The sequence below is a fragment of the Artemia franciscana genome, chromosome 21 (genome assembly GCF_032884065.1).
Source record: "Artemia franciscana chromosome 21, ASM3288406v1, whole genome shotgun sequence".
NCBI lineage: Eukaryota > Metazoa > Arthropoda > Branchiopoda > Anostraca > Artemiidae > Artemia > Artemia franciscana.
Window position 1 is genome coordinate 1,200,836 of NC_088883.1, and position 17,377 is coordinate 1,218,212.

The following is a 17,377-nucleotide window of genomic DNA, read 5'->3' on the forward strand; positions in this document are numbered from 1 at the left end:
TCGCCTCGTCACAAGTGCCATATGAGCTCTTAGATCTTGTTATGGAACTTGGTATTAACCAAGTGACATAAAGCAATCGCCAATTCTGTCGGTCTGTCTGTCTGTCGGTCTGTCGGTCCCGGTTTTCCTACTTTAGGCACTTCTAAGTAAGATATGACGATGAAATTTGGCAAGCGTATCAGGGACCGGACCAGATTAAATTAGAAATAGTCGTTTTTCCGATTCGACCATGTGGGGGGGGGGGGGAGTGGGGAGCCGGTTAATTCGCAAAAAATATAAAAAAATGAAGTATTTTTAACTTATGAGCGGGTGATTGAATCTTAATGAAATTTGAGTTTTGGAATGATATTGTGTCTCAGAGCTCTTATTTTAAATCCCGACCAGATCTGATGACATTGGGGGGAGTTGGACGGGGGAAACCTAAAGTCCCGGTTTTGCTACTTTAGCAGATCCGGTCCGATTAGGTCAGTCACGTATCTTAGACAGATTTTTATTCTTCCCATCCAGTTTCATCCTGATCTCTCTGCTTTAAGTATTTTCTAAGATTCCCCCCTCCCCCAAATGACGCCGGATCCGGTTGAGATTCAAAATAAGAGATCTGAGTTACGAGGTCCTTCTAAATATGAAGTTTTATGAAGATCCGATCACTCCTTCTAGAGTTAAAAATACCTCATTTTTTCTAATTTTTCAGAACTACCCCCCTCCCAATAGAGCGGATCCGTTCCAATTAAGTAAATCACGTATCTACGACTTCTGTTTATTTTTCCCACCGAGTTTCATCCCGATCCCTCCAATCTAAGCGTTTTCCATGAATTTAGGTTCCCCCACCCCAAACTCTCCCAATGTCACCAGATCCGGTCGGGATTTAAAATAAGAGCTTTGAGACACGATATCCTTCTAAATATCAAATTTCATTGAGATCCGGTCGCCCGTTTGTAATTTAAAAATACTTAATTTTTTCTAATTTTTCAGAATTGACCCCCCCCCAACTACCCCAAAGAGAGCGGATCCGTTCCGCTTATGTCAATCATGTATCTAAGACTTGCGCTTATTTTTCCCACCAGATTTCATCCAGATCCCTCCACTCTATAAGTGTTTTCCAAGATTTTAGGTTTCCTCCTCCCAACTTCCCACCAATGTCACCAGATCCGGTTAGGATTCAAAATAACAGCTCTGAGACATGATATCCTTCCAAACGTCAAATTTCATTAAGATCTGATCAACAGTTTGTAAGTTAAAAATACTTCATTTTTCAATTTTTTCCGAATTAATGGGCCCCCACTCCCCCCCCCCTAGAAGGTCAAATCGGGAAATCGACTATTTCTAATTTAATATGGTTCGGTCCCTGATACGCCTGCCAAATTTCATCGTCCTAGCTTACCTGGATGTGCCTAAAGTAGCAAAACTGGGACCGAAAGACAGATAGACCGACAGAATTTGCGATTTCTATATGTCATTTGGTTAATACCAAGTGCCATAGTTAGGAAAAATCAATTCAATTTTAAGTTAACAAGAATTCAATTTTCAGAATTCAAAAAGAAGGAATTCGATTTTAAATAACAAGACCATCATATTCAGCTATTCAGTTTTTGATAGTATAAGAACTCAATCTAGGATGTTTGCATAAGCGGGCTCAGGACATTTTTCATAAGTATAGGAGTATGATAAGTACCAAGGACAGGGAAACTGAATTGTACTTGCTTAAATTGGTTAAATGGAAGCCTGCACAATCTTGTTTAGATTGTCTTGCAGAGTTAGGAAAAATCGGGAATTCAGTTTTTAATCAGCAACATCACCATATTCGGTTATTTAGCTTTTGGTAATATCATGTGCCACATCTAGGAAATTTGTCATAACCGGGCTCGGAACAATGTGAAATACCAAGGACAGTAAAACTGAATTCTGTTTGTTTGAATTGGTTAAATGGAAACCTATATAAATTTATGTATCTTGTAAAGTTTAAAAAAATCGGAAATTTATGTATTTTGTAAAGTTAGAACAAGGTCGGAAATTCAATTTTTAATCAACAAGACCACCATATCCAGCTATTCAGTTTTTGGTGGCATCAGGTACTATTTCTAGAAAATTCTAAAACATTTTGAAGTACCAAGGATTGTAAAATTATTACCCGTCTCTCTACCTATATGATTTGTAACCGGTCACAGCCACCTGAGTTATTTCCTACATAGAATTGGAAAAACGACTTTACTTTGTGATCCAGCAGGGGATAACCTACGCACATTTATCAGTTTTGGATCTGTTTTTGAAAGACAGCCTGCAAGCAAGAATTTCTTTGAATTAGCAAGATATTCGGAACGGGAAGTGGCACCATTCCTGGCTACGATGAAGTGGAGTTCTAGCAGGATGGATGAGTTTTCGCTGAAACTCCTAAAAACTGCAAAAACGAGTGTATTAACTTATCTTGACGCACCTTGTTAACCTTTCTCTGGATCATGGAGTCTTCCCGGAAGCACTAACGATTGCAAGAGTGGTTCCTCTTCATAAATGAGGGAAAAAAGATGACCCGTTGAATCGAAGAGCTATATCTCGCTACACTGGAATGAAACTATCCTACCTCCAAATGGCCGTCGATTCAAACTATCCTACGTCCAAAACCTCTACTTTTCAGGAGAGCTATTTGAAGTTTTTAAGATTATCTTTCCAGTACTTCAAAAAGAGGTTATAGGGGAACAACCGAACTGTAGAGTTTCTTTTGTATTAGCTGTGTATTAGTTAAGATATTTTTGACCTACTTAGGTCAGAACGTCGAAAAAACTGAATATAGGACGGTAGTCATATTATCTACATCAGAACGAGACAATCCTAAGTCCAATTTTTGGACATAGGATAGTTACAGATCTGAGAAGCCCTGCTGAAGGAAGGCACAGTTCATCCTATGTCCGTATTATATAAATATTTCACCATATATTATTTTAATTCATATTCAAAGTATGACAAAATGAAAAATTACTATTCGAAGTATCAAAAGGGTAAAATAAAACAAAGTTAATCAGAATCATCCAACTCCGCAGAACCTTCTTTTAAACAGTCGAACAGAAGGTCTCTGAAAAACTGGTCGTAAGCTTCAGGAATCATTTTTTTTTTTTTTTACAAAGATCTTGAATATCGCGGTGCACTCTTTCGCGAATTGGAACTGGGCCAGAATACAGCTTTTGCAAATCGTACGACCCAGCTGACTTCTTCGCTGAAATTTTCCCCTTCTTGACCTCCTGATTGTTTCAATCATCTTGATGTCTTCGGCTGCCCAGCTGGTCCGAACACTAATCATGTCAGGCAATGTGTAATCGACTTTCAACACTCGGATTTCTGTGAAGTTCACTTTAACCCCGTTGATATCTACGTTAAAATTATCACTGGTCTCTCTACATAGCTTATCAAGACCATAGAAATCAGAGATTCCCATTTCCTTTACTTTGTAAGGACTCTTCAAACATGCACTTTTTGCAATCTGAAACCCCTGAGAAGGCATATACGCTGTTTGGTTCTTAGCAAATCTCTCGATGACAGCATGGACCGAATCGTTTTTTATTTTGCTTGTGCCCGGTTTCAAGATACATGTGAGTAATTACTATCTTAAATTTACTGGCCTAGTGTAAATAAAGGGAAACAAGGTTCTTGTTCTTGTTTTGTCCTCCGCCATTGTCACTTATGAAAACGAATTCTTTTGCTCCTATCTCTACCTTACTCACAATAAAGTTGTAAGCACAACTCCCGATTTCTGACGTGCTTCTTTTAGCAGTGCCTGCATGCCACATGTAGCAGTTTCCTTCGCGAGTATTGCAGTTATAGATACTGAGATTGTAACTGTGAAGTTTCGACTTATAGTAATAAGAAGAAAATCATCCACGCGCACGCTGTAGGACCTTTTGCAAGTCAAAGCACGCTTTGATAATCCTTTCAGGGTCCATCTTTCCTCTCTCTTGTTCCTCTGCCATAGAATTTCTACTTTCTTCCTATTTCTGATGTGCTCACTGTGCTGTATAGTCAACTGTTCTTTCATCTGAGGGCTAGCATTTTCCATCGCAACACACTTGTCACATTGGTCTTTTTTGGGACGGAAAAAGCTGAGATTTAACTCATGTTGAAAATTTTCTCTTTATTTGTCGGATCTTGTACCTTGTCTATTATTTTTCAGGCACCAGTCTCGATAGAGTCTATAAAGGTGAGCATGACTTTTGATCCCATCCTCCAAATACTAATATTTAGATCTAACTCTGCAGTAATAGCTTGGGGCTTTTTTTCAAAAGTTTTATATGCTCCCTGCATTATTTAAGTTCTCTCATATCGGTGAATTAGCGGGATTCCTCTTTTCGACCTCTTTCATTCCTTTTCGCAGTTCCTGTACCATGTACTTTTTTCTTCAACGCAGTTTTCACCATCTGTTCAGAAATTCCTAGCGTATTTACGAAAAACAGTCAACAGACTTTCTCAGGTTCCTCATTAATGCACAAGGAATACGCTACTGAAAACACCCTCCTCTCTGCTTTTTCAGTGTCATTGTTCTTTCCCTCTGTTCCTTCTTCATGATTATGATTATCGCTCTTACGTATCCTAGAACGTTTTTTTTCTTGGCTTGACTAACTTGCTAAAGTATGTAGTTTCTTTGTCTCTTAATATCACCCAATTCCCAGTAAGACCTGAAAATGGTTATTCGAGTCTCTTCCGGAATTCTTTCATAACACATCACCCTGCACTTACAAGGCCCCTTCATAGTCCTTTCTGGCACAGTCTTTCCTTTGCTACTAATGTGTTTGATGCCAGTATTCAACATCTTCTTTGCTATGTACCTTTTCCAGCTGGAAGGTCTTCTCTTCCTCTTCTTTCCCTGGGCAGTAGGACTTTCTTCCGTTACACTAAGTTCACCAGCAGACGCACTGTCATTTTCCTCTATTCCACTAAGTTTGTTAGCAGAGGTATTTCAATTCTCTTTTATTCCACTAAGTTCATTAGCAGAGGTATTCCCATTCTCTTCTATTCCACTACGTTCATTAGCAGAGGCATTCCCATTCTCTTTTATTCCACTAAGTTCAAAAGCAGATGCAGCACCAGTAATGCCTAGCTCACAAAAGTTCTCGGATTCATCCTGAATGGTAGCTTCGCTTGCACCTAAGGCAGAATCGTTATGCACAGAAAGATCTGCACTAGAGCCTTGCTCATTAGTTTGAAAGTGCACCTCAAGATTCAGAATAGTAGTGTGTGACACATGAGGAGCGTCAGGAATGCACAGCATCATTCCCAGATCAAGACTAGTCTTTACTGTCAAATCCGAATCTGCACGGGTTTCATTCGTTTCAAACGAGCTGCCAACTTCTGTGGTCATGGCCCGTAGCATTCCTCCCAACTCTCCTGAGTAAATTACTGAGGTTTCTGGGTGACTCAAATAATTAGTGTTAGAGTTGCAGTCAGATTTGTTGCCAGTAGTTGTTTTCACAGCCGAACCTGGAAAACAAAATTGTTACAGCAATGTCATACATAAGTACTATTTTTTTAGGGCAGTCAAATCTTATTTTGAAGCCCCGATAACTGCAGCAACAGTGAGTTAAATAAAATAAGCTTTTTATGTTGTTTAAGTTGTTGCCAGATTTAAAGGTTGCCTCGTTAGATGTTTAGAGAAAATCTGATGTCACTGAATCATAGGTGTTGAAAATACTGTATTTCTTTATGTTTACTATTTATATGCTGCAAATATTCAGCCTATTCAGTTCAGTTCACTTGATACTACCAAACTCTATAGAATAAACGGGCAGTATCCAGGAAGTCTAGAAGACTTGTATCCAGGAAGTCTAGAAAACTTGTCAACTACTAATGGACTTGTAAACCTATAATATTCTACTATAAAAAATATTTAGACTGAAGTTGTCAGAGCTACAAGATACAATCTTATTCTCTTTTACAACATCCGAGCAATCATGGCTCATTTGAACCTATTAAAGCCACTGTCCACCAGAAATACAGGTTGTCCGGCACATTTTAGTAGTCACATCGACCATTTCATATTTCCCACTGTAGAGCTAGTGAACAGGCAGAAGGGACGGTGTAAAGTTTGACCTAAGAGATTGTGTCTAACCAGTAAAACCTTATCAGTATCAGTGGAAAGGTCAGATAATACTGTAATAGTAGATCAGATGTTGTAAAATAGAATCCCTCAGTTCCAGTGGGCACAGTGCCAGTGGTGGGGATAGCTCAGGGATGGCAGCTACCAAACATTTAGGTACTCTACTCCAGTCTGCCACAATTCCCTGATTTTCGGATAGTCATTGCAGAACGTTGGATATATCCAGCATTTGGTATAGATACCATATACCAAACAATGGCCTATTCCTAACGCTGGATGCCTGTTACCAATAAAGTATTGATGATTTATTGATGAGTGCTGAAGCTCAAAAATAAACCAATCAGATTTCACCCATAGTGAGATAGGTCAGGGTTAGAGTGCCAACAGATATCCAACGTTTGGCATAGTGTATCCGGCGTTAGGCATAGGCTATGGATATGCATAGATGATACGGTGTTAGATGATAGATATATCTAACGTTTGGAATAGGGTATCCAAAATTCAGGGTTTGTGGTTGACTGCTTTACCAAGGAATGAGCTGACGTGACTGGCCAGAGTGCACCAGAGGGGACCAGAAGAAATCCACAATATCTAAGGAAAGCACAATACCTCAATGGTCTACTGTCTAATGTTATAGTAACATTGAAAAGACAAAAAAAGGAACCAGAATAAGAATCAGACAATTTTCTCTTACCTTTCCTGGCTTTTTCTCTAGCTAGTTAAATTAGTATTCTTCCTCTATTCATTTTGCAACTTCACCCTTCCTTCATAATTGCAAATTTTTACTATAAATATTGATGGTGGTGAAGGCAAACGTTACCATCAATTCATCAAATCATCGTTGTCCTGCAACTCATCAAAATTTACTGCTTGAAACTAGCCCAAGTCCAAATAAGGACATAGATAAGGACACAGAATAGTTTCACGGTGTGAGAAAAGCAAATTTGCAACATAGGATAAGAAAGAAAAAGGCTTTCTAGCGGCCTGGGGCCATTTCTGACTGCAAATTTGGATTCAGCACACAATTTAGCACAAAATAAACTAATAATCGATTTTTTCCATTTTTGGACATAGGATAGTTTGATTCGTAGCACATTTGGAGGTACGATAGTTTCATTCTAGTGTAGCGATCTATTCTCCCATTTTTTTTTATTATATGAGGAAGCGGTACATGCCCAGTTAAGCTTTTATATTGAAAAGAATAAAATTCTAATGGAAAACCAATTTGGGTTCAGGAAAGGGCTATCTACGGATATGGCTGTTCTGAAATTGGTTCATTGGATTAGTGATGAATTTGAAGCTGGTCTCATACCCGCAGCTGTGTTTTTAGATATGAGAAAAGCGTTCGATACGGGGGACAGCTCACAGCTTATTCAAGCTCTTGACTCGATTTGGGTGAAGAGTTCAAGCCTGGAGTGGTTTTTATCATATCTACACAATCGGTACCAGATAGTACAGAATGGATCATTTTTATCTTCAAAAAAGAAAATAGAGCGCGGGGTCCCACAAGGGTCAATCCTGGGACCCCTCATTTTCATCATTTTCATTCATCAAGTGAAGCATTACCTGTCGGAGACTGGTGTCATCCTGTTTACAGATGACACTTTGCTCTTTCTAGCTGCGCCTTCGCTTGATGTTTTGTTTAATAAAATTCATTATGCTGTCTCTGAATTTCTAACTTTTTCTCAACATAATTTGTTAACCGTAAACTTTTCTAAAACTTTTTCCATGATATTTTTTAGACTTTCGTCAAGTGCTGGAAATGATCAAATTACGGTTCGAGGAAATGTGATAAAAAGAGTAGCAACAATCAAGTATTTAGAGTTTTTAATTGATGAAAACCTGTCGTGGAAAAACAATTCAAGTGCAATAGCTGAAAAATTATGCAAAGGTCTTGGGGTGATGCGACGATTTAAAAATCTAGTCCCAAAAAAGATTCTAAAAATGATTTATTTTTCTATATTTTGTCCCTATATTAGCCAAGGTTGCTCAATATGGGCAATATATTTTGTAACATGTTTCAAAAGACTACAAAAACTTCAGAATAGAGCTGTAAAATTATTTACATAATTTTATGATTCTGAAGAGGTTCCTGCTCATGAGCATTTTAAAAACAGTAAGTTAATGTATGTATCCTGAGCTCGAGATTACCAAGTCGCGATTTTCGACTTGCGAAAATCAGCGTATAAATATTTGAATCGCCTCCTCACCCCTGCTTTTGAAAATCGTTATACTTTTGACCGTAATGATCATAATACGAGAAAAGCCGATTACTTAACTTATGAGTTTAGGAGTACCACTCGGGCATCTTTTGTGATTCGCCATTATGGTTCCCATGTTTGGAATATATTGCCCAAGCGTGTTAAAAATGCGCCTAATCTTCTGACCTTCAAGTCACGGGCAAAGAAGTTTCATTTATCTCGTGAGTGATTTTGATGTGAAGCCCACTCCAGGTTGTCATTCTATTCAAGGCATTTCCCTGATATATTTTGCTGTTAATTTTGTTTTGTTTTCTGTCTTATAATAAGATAATATTTATTTTCAAAAGACTATCACAAGCTCTATAGAGCCGAATTCGCTTTATATGTAAGTAAAAGTGAAGAAAAAAAAAATTCAAATCAGTACATTAAGTCAAACATTTAAAATTAAAAAGAAATTAAAAAGGCAAAATCATCAAAGATAAAGGGCAAAGACATTGTTCTTCTTCTTGTTTTCTTCTTTTTTCCTTTCTTCCTTCATCAGTTGAGTTTGTTTTGTGTTGAGTAGCGTGATATGAATGTGGTTTTAATTAGCTAAGGGTGATAACCTCGCTTGCCCATCCAAGCTTATTGCCTTTCATGGCAGGTGAATGGCGAATGGTGTTTCTCTTCTTTTTTAATAAATGTATATCTCATATCTCACTCTGCTCGTGCTGTGCTTACATTTACGCTTATTCATACTCACTTTCTCTGTTAGCTTTAGAGTTACTTGATGACATTTTTGAGTAATTGTGATTCAGTCCATGTATTTCGGTTTTTTGACTAGAAGGGTTGCTTTAGGGGTGCAAAATGTATGTTGCCCCCTTGGTACTTGAAAAATGTTCTTAGTCCAGTTATGGCAAATTTCTAAAATTTGATAGCTGATACTACCGAAAACTCCATAACTGAATGTGGATGTTTTGTTGATTAAAAAACAAAATGATCTTTTCTGAAGCCTGTGACCTTTTTTTTTACCTTGCGAAAAAATATTATTCCAATGATAAGTGTGTTTCCTTCTTTAGAGGGTAAGAGCCCACATCTGGCACCATTATTGAAGCAAGATGAATATTGTAGTGCAACCGTCGGGAGTAGCGGAAACCCCCTTCCCTTAGAGCCTCGAAATCCTCCCTAAGACAACGAATTTATCTCGAAATTCAAATTTTCTGAGTAATTCACTTATGAACAGTAGCAGTTCTGACCTCTCTTGCACCTTCAGTGGGACTCTCAGTGGCAGACTTCTGACCTCTCTTCTGACAAAATCTTGATTAGCGTCTCTCCCGACAGAATTTTGACGCCAAATTTTAACCTAATTTTCAAGTATTAACAAATGACTCAATTTATTAATGAAATAATATAGTACTTGTACTGTTTGTACTATTGTTCGTTGACGAAAATAATTATGGAAAATAATTAAATCCAAACTATCCCCTCTAACCAACAACAAATTCTTCAAATCCTTTCTATTCAATCCAGGTCATAGTTACCTGGTAACCTTTTCAAGGGGTGTTATTTTCTCAGTCTAGAGTAGTCAATCTTAAGACTAATGGGCCGCGTAGATAAAAATAACTGTAAGATTCACATTTTATTAAAAATAATGAAATATTAAAAATAGCTTCTTGATCTTTTCCCAAAATAAAAAAAAATGGAAAAAGTAATATTTGTATTTAAGAGTTTTTATTATATGGTAATTACAAATACGTGGCTTTTCTAGATAGACGCTGATGCATGGCTTGCTCAATCCAAAGTTGTCAATCTTACTCTGTTTAGATGTATAAAAATTAGTATATATTAAAATAACAAAAATGAATTCTCTAAATTCCTTAATTTTTTCCCAAAATTTATATAGGCACTGCCTATTTCTAAAATTTTCGAGAGAAAGTATTCACATGTGAAAAAAATCTTAGTTTCTTATTAATTGAACCCTGGGATAGGAAATAAAACAGGGCAGTGATGACTTACGTTATAATAGCCCTACGTTTTAACATTTAGGCTAAAAAAAAACTAAAAAAAAACCTCGTGCAGCAAACCATGTTTTACTCTCTTGTACATTCGGAAAGAAAACTTTTTTGTAAGTATTCCTTAATATTTTCATTTACAGTTAAATTCTTTTGTCAGGCTAAAAAACATTAATTTTGTATGCGTGAGTTAAGAAGACTAAGTCGCTTACTAGGAATCAAACAATTCGTGATAACAAAATAGTAACAGAATTTTGACACCAATAGGTGCATCAAAAGAATCGCATTTTTATGCTGATTTTTAATATATAAGTTTCATCAAGTTTAGTCTTACCCATCAAAATTTACGAGTCTGAGAAAATTTGCCTTATTTTAATAAATAGGGGGAAACACCCCCTAAAAGTCATCAAATCTTAACGAAAATCACACAGTCAGATTCAGCGTATCAGAGAACCCTACTATAGAAGCCTCAAGATCACGGATACGTTTTTTTCCAGGGGTTATTTTATCGACCCAGTGGTCCTACAATGTCGCGAGAGGGCTCGTTCTAAGGGAAGTTAAAAGCTCTAGTGCCCTTTTTAAGTAACCAAAAAACTGGAGGACACCTATGCCCCCTCCCACGCCAATTTTCCCTTAAGTCACGTGATCAAAATTCTGAGATAACCATTTTGTTGAACATAGTCGAAAAACCTAATAATTATGTCTCTCGGGACAACTTAATCCCCCACAGTCCCCGGAGGAGGGGCTGCAAGTGACAAACTTTGACCGTTGTCTACATATAGTAATGGTTATTGGGAAGTGTACAGACGTTTCCAGGGGGACTTTTCTGTATTGATGGGGGGGCGGAGGGGGTTACGTGGGAGGATCTTTCCATGGAGGAATTTATCATGAGGGAAGAGAATTTCCGTGAAGGGGCCACAGGTTTCAAGCATTATAAAAAAAAAAACAAAAAAAAAACAATGGGAACATGAATTTAAAAAAAAAATTCAGTTGGAAGTAAGCAGCAGTATCAAAACCTAAACAGAACAAATTATTGCGTATATAAGGGTGTTCGTCTCCTCCACAATACCTCACTCTTTGCGCTAAAGTATTCTTAGTAATTTTAGCTATTTATTCTGCGGCCTTTTTGATTGATTCTTAAAGAATTGTGACAAAATTCAAGCTTTAGTGTAAAAAGCGAGGTATTGACGAGGGGGCTAATCCCCTCATATATACGTAATAAAAATATCAAAATATAGAAGTTCGGTACGTAAGTTAATTTGTAAGTTATGTATATTTATTACTAATAAAAAGGTTCGTAAATAAAAAGTTCTAGTTGTCTTTTTAAGTGACCGAAAATTGGAGGACAACTAAACCTCCTCCCCCATTACTTTTCTTATCAGAATCACCTGATCATAACTATGAGAAAGCCATTTAGCCAAAAAAATAATTAATATGCTAGTTTCGTTTTAATTATTCGCGTGTGCTGAGCCGGGAAATCTAAACATGCATTAATTAAAAAACGTTCAGAAATTAAGTATAAAAAACAAGTTCTTTTCTAACTGCAAGTAAGGAGCGACTTTAAAACTTAAGACGAACAGAAATTATTCCGTATATGAAAGGTGATATCCCCTCCTCAACGCCTCGCTCTTTACGCTAAAGTTTTTATTGTTTTCATATACGGAATAATTTCTCTTCGTTTTAAGTTTTAAAGTCGCTCCTTACTTACAGTTAAAAAAAAATTATTTGAAATTAAGAAATCCAGGTGTTCGATCAAGTGGATAGCTTCACTTACCTGGGTGGTAGTATTAGTAAAGATAGTGGATGCAGTGATGGTGTACAAAGTAGAATAGCTCAGGGTGTTTTTTGTCACAATTAAAAATAATTTTGAAAAGTGTCCTTGGTTTGGACATGTTTTACAGACGAAGAATGGCATAATGCCAAAGATCAGGTCTTCTAGTCATTCAACTGGGGATAAATGAAAAGCAGGTCGTTCCCAAATGGGGTCAAAAGATGTTATACGGAAGGATTTCTCCTTTGTTTTTTTCTTTTATTCTATCCCAATTTACATGTATCCCTTCTTTTTTAAATCATTTACGAAACCTTCTTATCTTTTAAATGTCCTTGTCTTATTCCAGTTTTTTATTATTGTATGAATTTTAGTGCTTTATGAAAGTCCAGTGTTTATTATTGTATTAGTTTCAGTGCTTTATAAAAGTCCAGTGTTTTACTATTGTATTGTGCGGCTCACTACAATCCAAGCTTATTGGGCCAAGTAACTCTTTTACGTTTGTAATTTTTAGCATTAATAAATGATTGATTGATTGATTGAAGGACACTGGGACTAAGAGTCAAGATTCGAACAGATTGGGGCGGAGGAAGAGTGTGCACAAGCTGTGTTGACGTTTGGCGGCATGGTGCTGCAGTGAGTTGCTAGTAGTAGTATTTTTTGTTTTTTTTATCAGTGATTTGCTCACCGGCACCCAAAAAGCCTGAGATCAACATCGCTGCACAGATAACTCTACTCCAATCCAGTCAAAGCTCTCCTCTGTACCCTTGTTTCATGCACCTCCAATAGATTTCTTTCAATAATTTCTTATGCCCTTTCCCTACCCTATTCAGGGACAACTTTCTTTTCCTTTGGCCTCAGAAGGTTGGTTAATCAGTGCCATCTTTGGAAATTTTTCACTCCTCATTCGTAAAATATGCCACTTCTAAGTTAAATAATCAAAATAACATATGAAGGTAGATGGTTTCTAAAGTTAAGGAATATCTCTATAAAATCAATGGGGTGTTTTGAAATAAAAAAAATATGGTTTAATTTAGTTATCAAACAGTTCGTGGTAACGAACTGTAGTAAGTAGCGACCCGGCTCAATAGTAACCAAAACTCTAAAAATGGAATTTTGATACCATTACATACATCAAAAGAATCGCATTTTAATGCTTATTTTAAATATATAAGTTTCATCAAGTTTAGTCTTACCCATCAAAAGTTACGAGCCTGAGAAAATTTGCGTTATTTTAGAAAATAGGGGAAACGCCCCCTAGAAGTCATAGAATCTTGATGAAAATCACACCATCAGATTAAGCGTATCAGAGAACCCTACTGTAGAACTTTCAAGCTCCTATCTACAAAAAGTTTGTATTTTTTGCCAGAAGGCAGATCACGGAAGCGTGTTTATTTGTTTTTTTTTGTTTTTTTGTTGTTTTTTTTCCCCAGGGGTGATCGTATCGACCCAGTTGTCCTAGAATGTTGCAAGAGGGCTCATTCTAACGGAAATGAAAAGTTCTAGTGCCCTTTTTAAGTGACCAAAAAATTGGAGGGCACCTAGGCCCCCTCCCACGCTAATTATTTTACCAAAGTCAACAGATCAAAATTCTGAGATAGCCATTTTATTCAGCGTAGTCGAAAAACCTTATAACTATGTCTTTGGGGACGACTTACTCCCCCACAGTCCCCGTGGGAGGGGCAACAAGTTACAAACTTTGACCATTGCTTACATATAGTAATAGTTATTGGGAAGTGTACAGGCGTTTTCAGGAGGATTTTTTTGGTTGGGGGAGGGGTTGAGAAGAGGGGGATATGCTGGGGGAACTTTCCATCGATAGTTTGGCATGGGGGAAGAAAATCTCCATGAAGGGAGCGCAGGATTTACTAGCATTATTTAAAAAAAAACAATGAAAAAATAAATATGAAAAAGTTCTTTCAGCTGGAAGTAAGGAGCATTAAAACTTAAAACAAACAGACATTATTACCCATTTGAGGGGCTCACCTCCTCCTAATACCTCGCTCTTTACGCTAAAGTATTTTTAGTAATTTCAACTATTTATTCAACGTCCTTTTTGATTCAGGGGTCATTCTTAATGAATTGGGACAAAATTTAAGCTTTAGTGTAAAGAGCGAGGATCTGACAAGGGGGCGAACCCCCTTATATATGTAATAAAAATATGAGAATACAAAAGTTCTTTACGTAAGCTAATTTATAAGTTACGTAAATCTTTTACTAATAAAAATATTCGTAAAAAATTAAAAATTCTAGTTGCCTTTTTAATTAACCAAAAAATCGGAGGGCAACTAGGCTTCCTCCCCCGCTCTTTTTTTCTCAAAATCATTCGATCAAAATTATGAGAAAGCCCTTTAGCCAAAAAAAATGCAAATTTTGTTTTAATTATTCCTCTGCAGAGAGCCAAAATCAAAACATGCATTGATTCAAAAACGTCCAGAAATTAAATAAAAAAAACAAATTTTTTTAACTGAAAGTAAGGAGCGACATTAAAACTTAAAACGACCAGAAATTACTTCGTATATGAAAGAGGCTGCTTCCTCATCAACGCCCCGCTCTTTACGCTAAAATTTGACTCTTTCTCTCAATTCTTCTTTTTAAAAAAGTAAATAACTTTAGCGTAAAGAGCGGGAAGTTGATGAGGAAGCAGCCTCTTTCATATACGAAGTAATTTCTGGTCGTTTTAAGTTTTAATGTCGCTCCTTACTTTCAGTTAAAAAAACTTGTTTTTTTATTTAATTTTTAAGTAAGAAGAGAAATAAATAGATACCAACTTAGTTGATTCGGCATCGGAAAAATGGCAAAAAAACGCTCTATAACAGTAATTTTGACCTAAGAAATAGGGTGTATATGCTTAGAATTATAAGGATTGCTTATTGTTGTCTCAACCCAGATTCTGGTTCATAAAACTTATATATTGCGAAATATACATTTTTTAACTGTATTTTTGATACATTAAAAAGCTCCAATAAATTGCAAAAACTCGAGATATTGTAGAAATAAATGCTATTTTGTGTTTCCTTCTGTACATTTCATTTTCTCATACATTGTCTTACTATAGTCAACACAGATGGAAAAATTGGCGCTGTTGGTTTCGTCTCCGTCATTAACCCAGAGGTCTACCCAGTGTCGTTAATTAAAGTTGATGAATATACTCGTGAGCCTATTCGACGCAAAGACGGCCTCTGTACACGGTGTCAACCTGGTAAGTAAATTCCTTTAAAATGAGCCATTAAACAGCCCTCTATGATTTTAAAGTGCCCGGCTCACAGTGGCCGCCCCTAATGATTTATCACTATTTCTAGTGATTTTTTGCATTTTCTAAACAGAAATATCGCTAAATCAGCACATACATCACTAGATTATTGAAGAAAATCACTAAACCAATCCAAAAATCACTCAAATCTAGGGATTTTTTTTCCTCATTGGGTGGCAACCCTGACCCCGCTAGCAGTGGGAAAAAAGGTAAAAGAGGCCACAGATGCAAAAAAAGTGCTTCTCTTTTTGTTCAAACCAGGAACCTGTAAGTTTCCTGAATATGGTTTACGGCTAAGACTATTCTAATGGTATGTTTTTTGTTTCGATCCGACGCCATCTTAGGGGGTTTCAGGTTAGTTTTATAAATTCCATTAAATTTGTTTTGAAAATAACGTTTTACTATTAAGACTAATTCAAATAATTGTTATCATTCCTGAATAAGCTAGAAATGGCATATTTTTCTTACTTGCCGTTTTTTTTTGTTTTTTTTTCACGCGTTTTTTAATTTTTGGTCACTATGTTCCGTGGTTCGTCCTCTACTAAATTGCAGTTACAGCTGCAACCATTATTCAGAAGGTTAAAAAGAATACTTTTCTATAATCATGAATCTCCGTTTATGGGAAACCTAGCCTAAAGTCATGTTTTGAAAAAAAAACGTTAAGTTAGGAAGAATCACCATTTGGAGAAAAGAAGAAGAAAATGCTGATTTAGTAGTTTTAAATACTATTTCGCTTAATCCTAATGGTAACAGTTTGTTGTATAATAATCTTCGGGAATTTCGAAAAATAGCCTAAAATCCCGCAAAAATGGTGTTGGATCTACATAAAAACTGTACTATTGGAATCTTCGTAACCAAAAACCTCACTTAGGAGCCTCTAGTGGTTCACTTGAACATCGTGGAAAGGTATTTCAAGGAAATTGCCGTATTTAATGTCATGTATAATTGTTTCATAAAAGTATGCTTTAATTTCATTGGTGCGTTACATTTGTGACGTATTTTCGTAAATCAATCATAATATCTCTTAGTTTCTACAAATCTTGGAGAGACAAATGATCCTACCGTTTTAAAATATAAAAGAACAATGAAGCTATAAAAAGAGCAAAAATTGAAATCTGTCTTGATCGGCTGTCTCAGTGTAAAAGTGTAAGCTGTTAAAAGAAAGAGAAATATTTGAGGCTCAAGATTTCTATTTCAGTATAGTCCTTCTATTGTCCATAGGTATAGAATGCTGTGTGTAGGTATGTGCTATGTTCTAGAAAACATGTATATTAAATCTCAATAAATATTATCTTATCATAAGACTGTATTAATCCAACAAAAAACAAAACATTAAACGTCAAATACCTCTCCCCATGGCTCTATGGCGGGTAAGGCAAGGAGAAAAAAAAGGACAAAGTGTTACGGGGGGGGGGGTTCTTATAAAGTTAAGTTAATTGGATGTGCAAATTGGAACATGGGAGCAGGGTAATTAAGGGACAAAGACTGAGAGGGTTCTATTGACAAATCTCTATAACCATGGAGACAGAATCATTATCGAGATGTTCAGGTCTCCCGAGTTGTGGAGATTCCTTTGGGAACGATCCAACAGACAATAGGAACTGTACCTGATACCTTGACTCATACACGAAGACAATTATTGACAATAACTTTATTTTCTTACTTCATACACAACTTCAGATAAAATGGCTTCAATATGAGTTAGCAGTATATTGCGCATCAAAGAAAGAGCTTTTCTGAATACTCTCCTGGCTTTTTGGTCTACCTTTTATATCCAGAATCAACCCGGATTTCTAAATTAAGTACTGGGTAGACTAACCTCTGAAATGTTGCAATACAACTGTTATTTGAATTATCCAACATATGACCTAACCTCCTTGCAAAAGATTTATTACAACGAGGATTTTCACCTCTAGTTTGTTGACCAGACCAGAAATAGAAATCTGGTTTCATATTAGCTTTAATCAAGAGTTACATTTTTGAATCCAATTTTGATAGTTTAAAAAGTATCATTTTTTTTGCTTGCCGTAAAACTTGTGCCAAAGGTAAAAAGTATCAATTTTTGCTTGCTGTAAAACTTGTGCCAAA

The 17,377-nt window shown here is 36.4% G+C and overlaps 1 protein-coding gene across 1 annotated transcript in view; it reads right to left on the reverse strand.

Moving 5' to 3' along the window:
• The window catches only part of LOC136040913 (zinc finger protein 271-like), a 298,248-nt gene that overhangs the window by 128,769 nt on the left and 152,102 nt on the right, over positions 1 to 17,377 (reverse strand). The window lies entirely within an intron of this gene.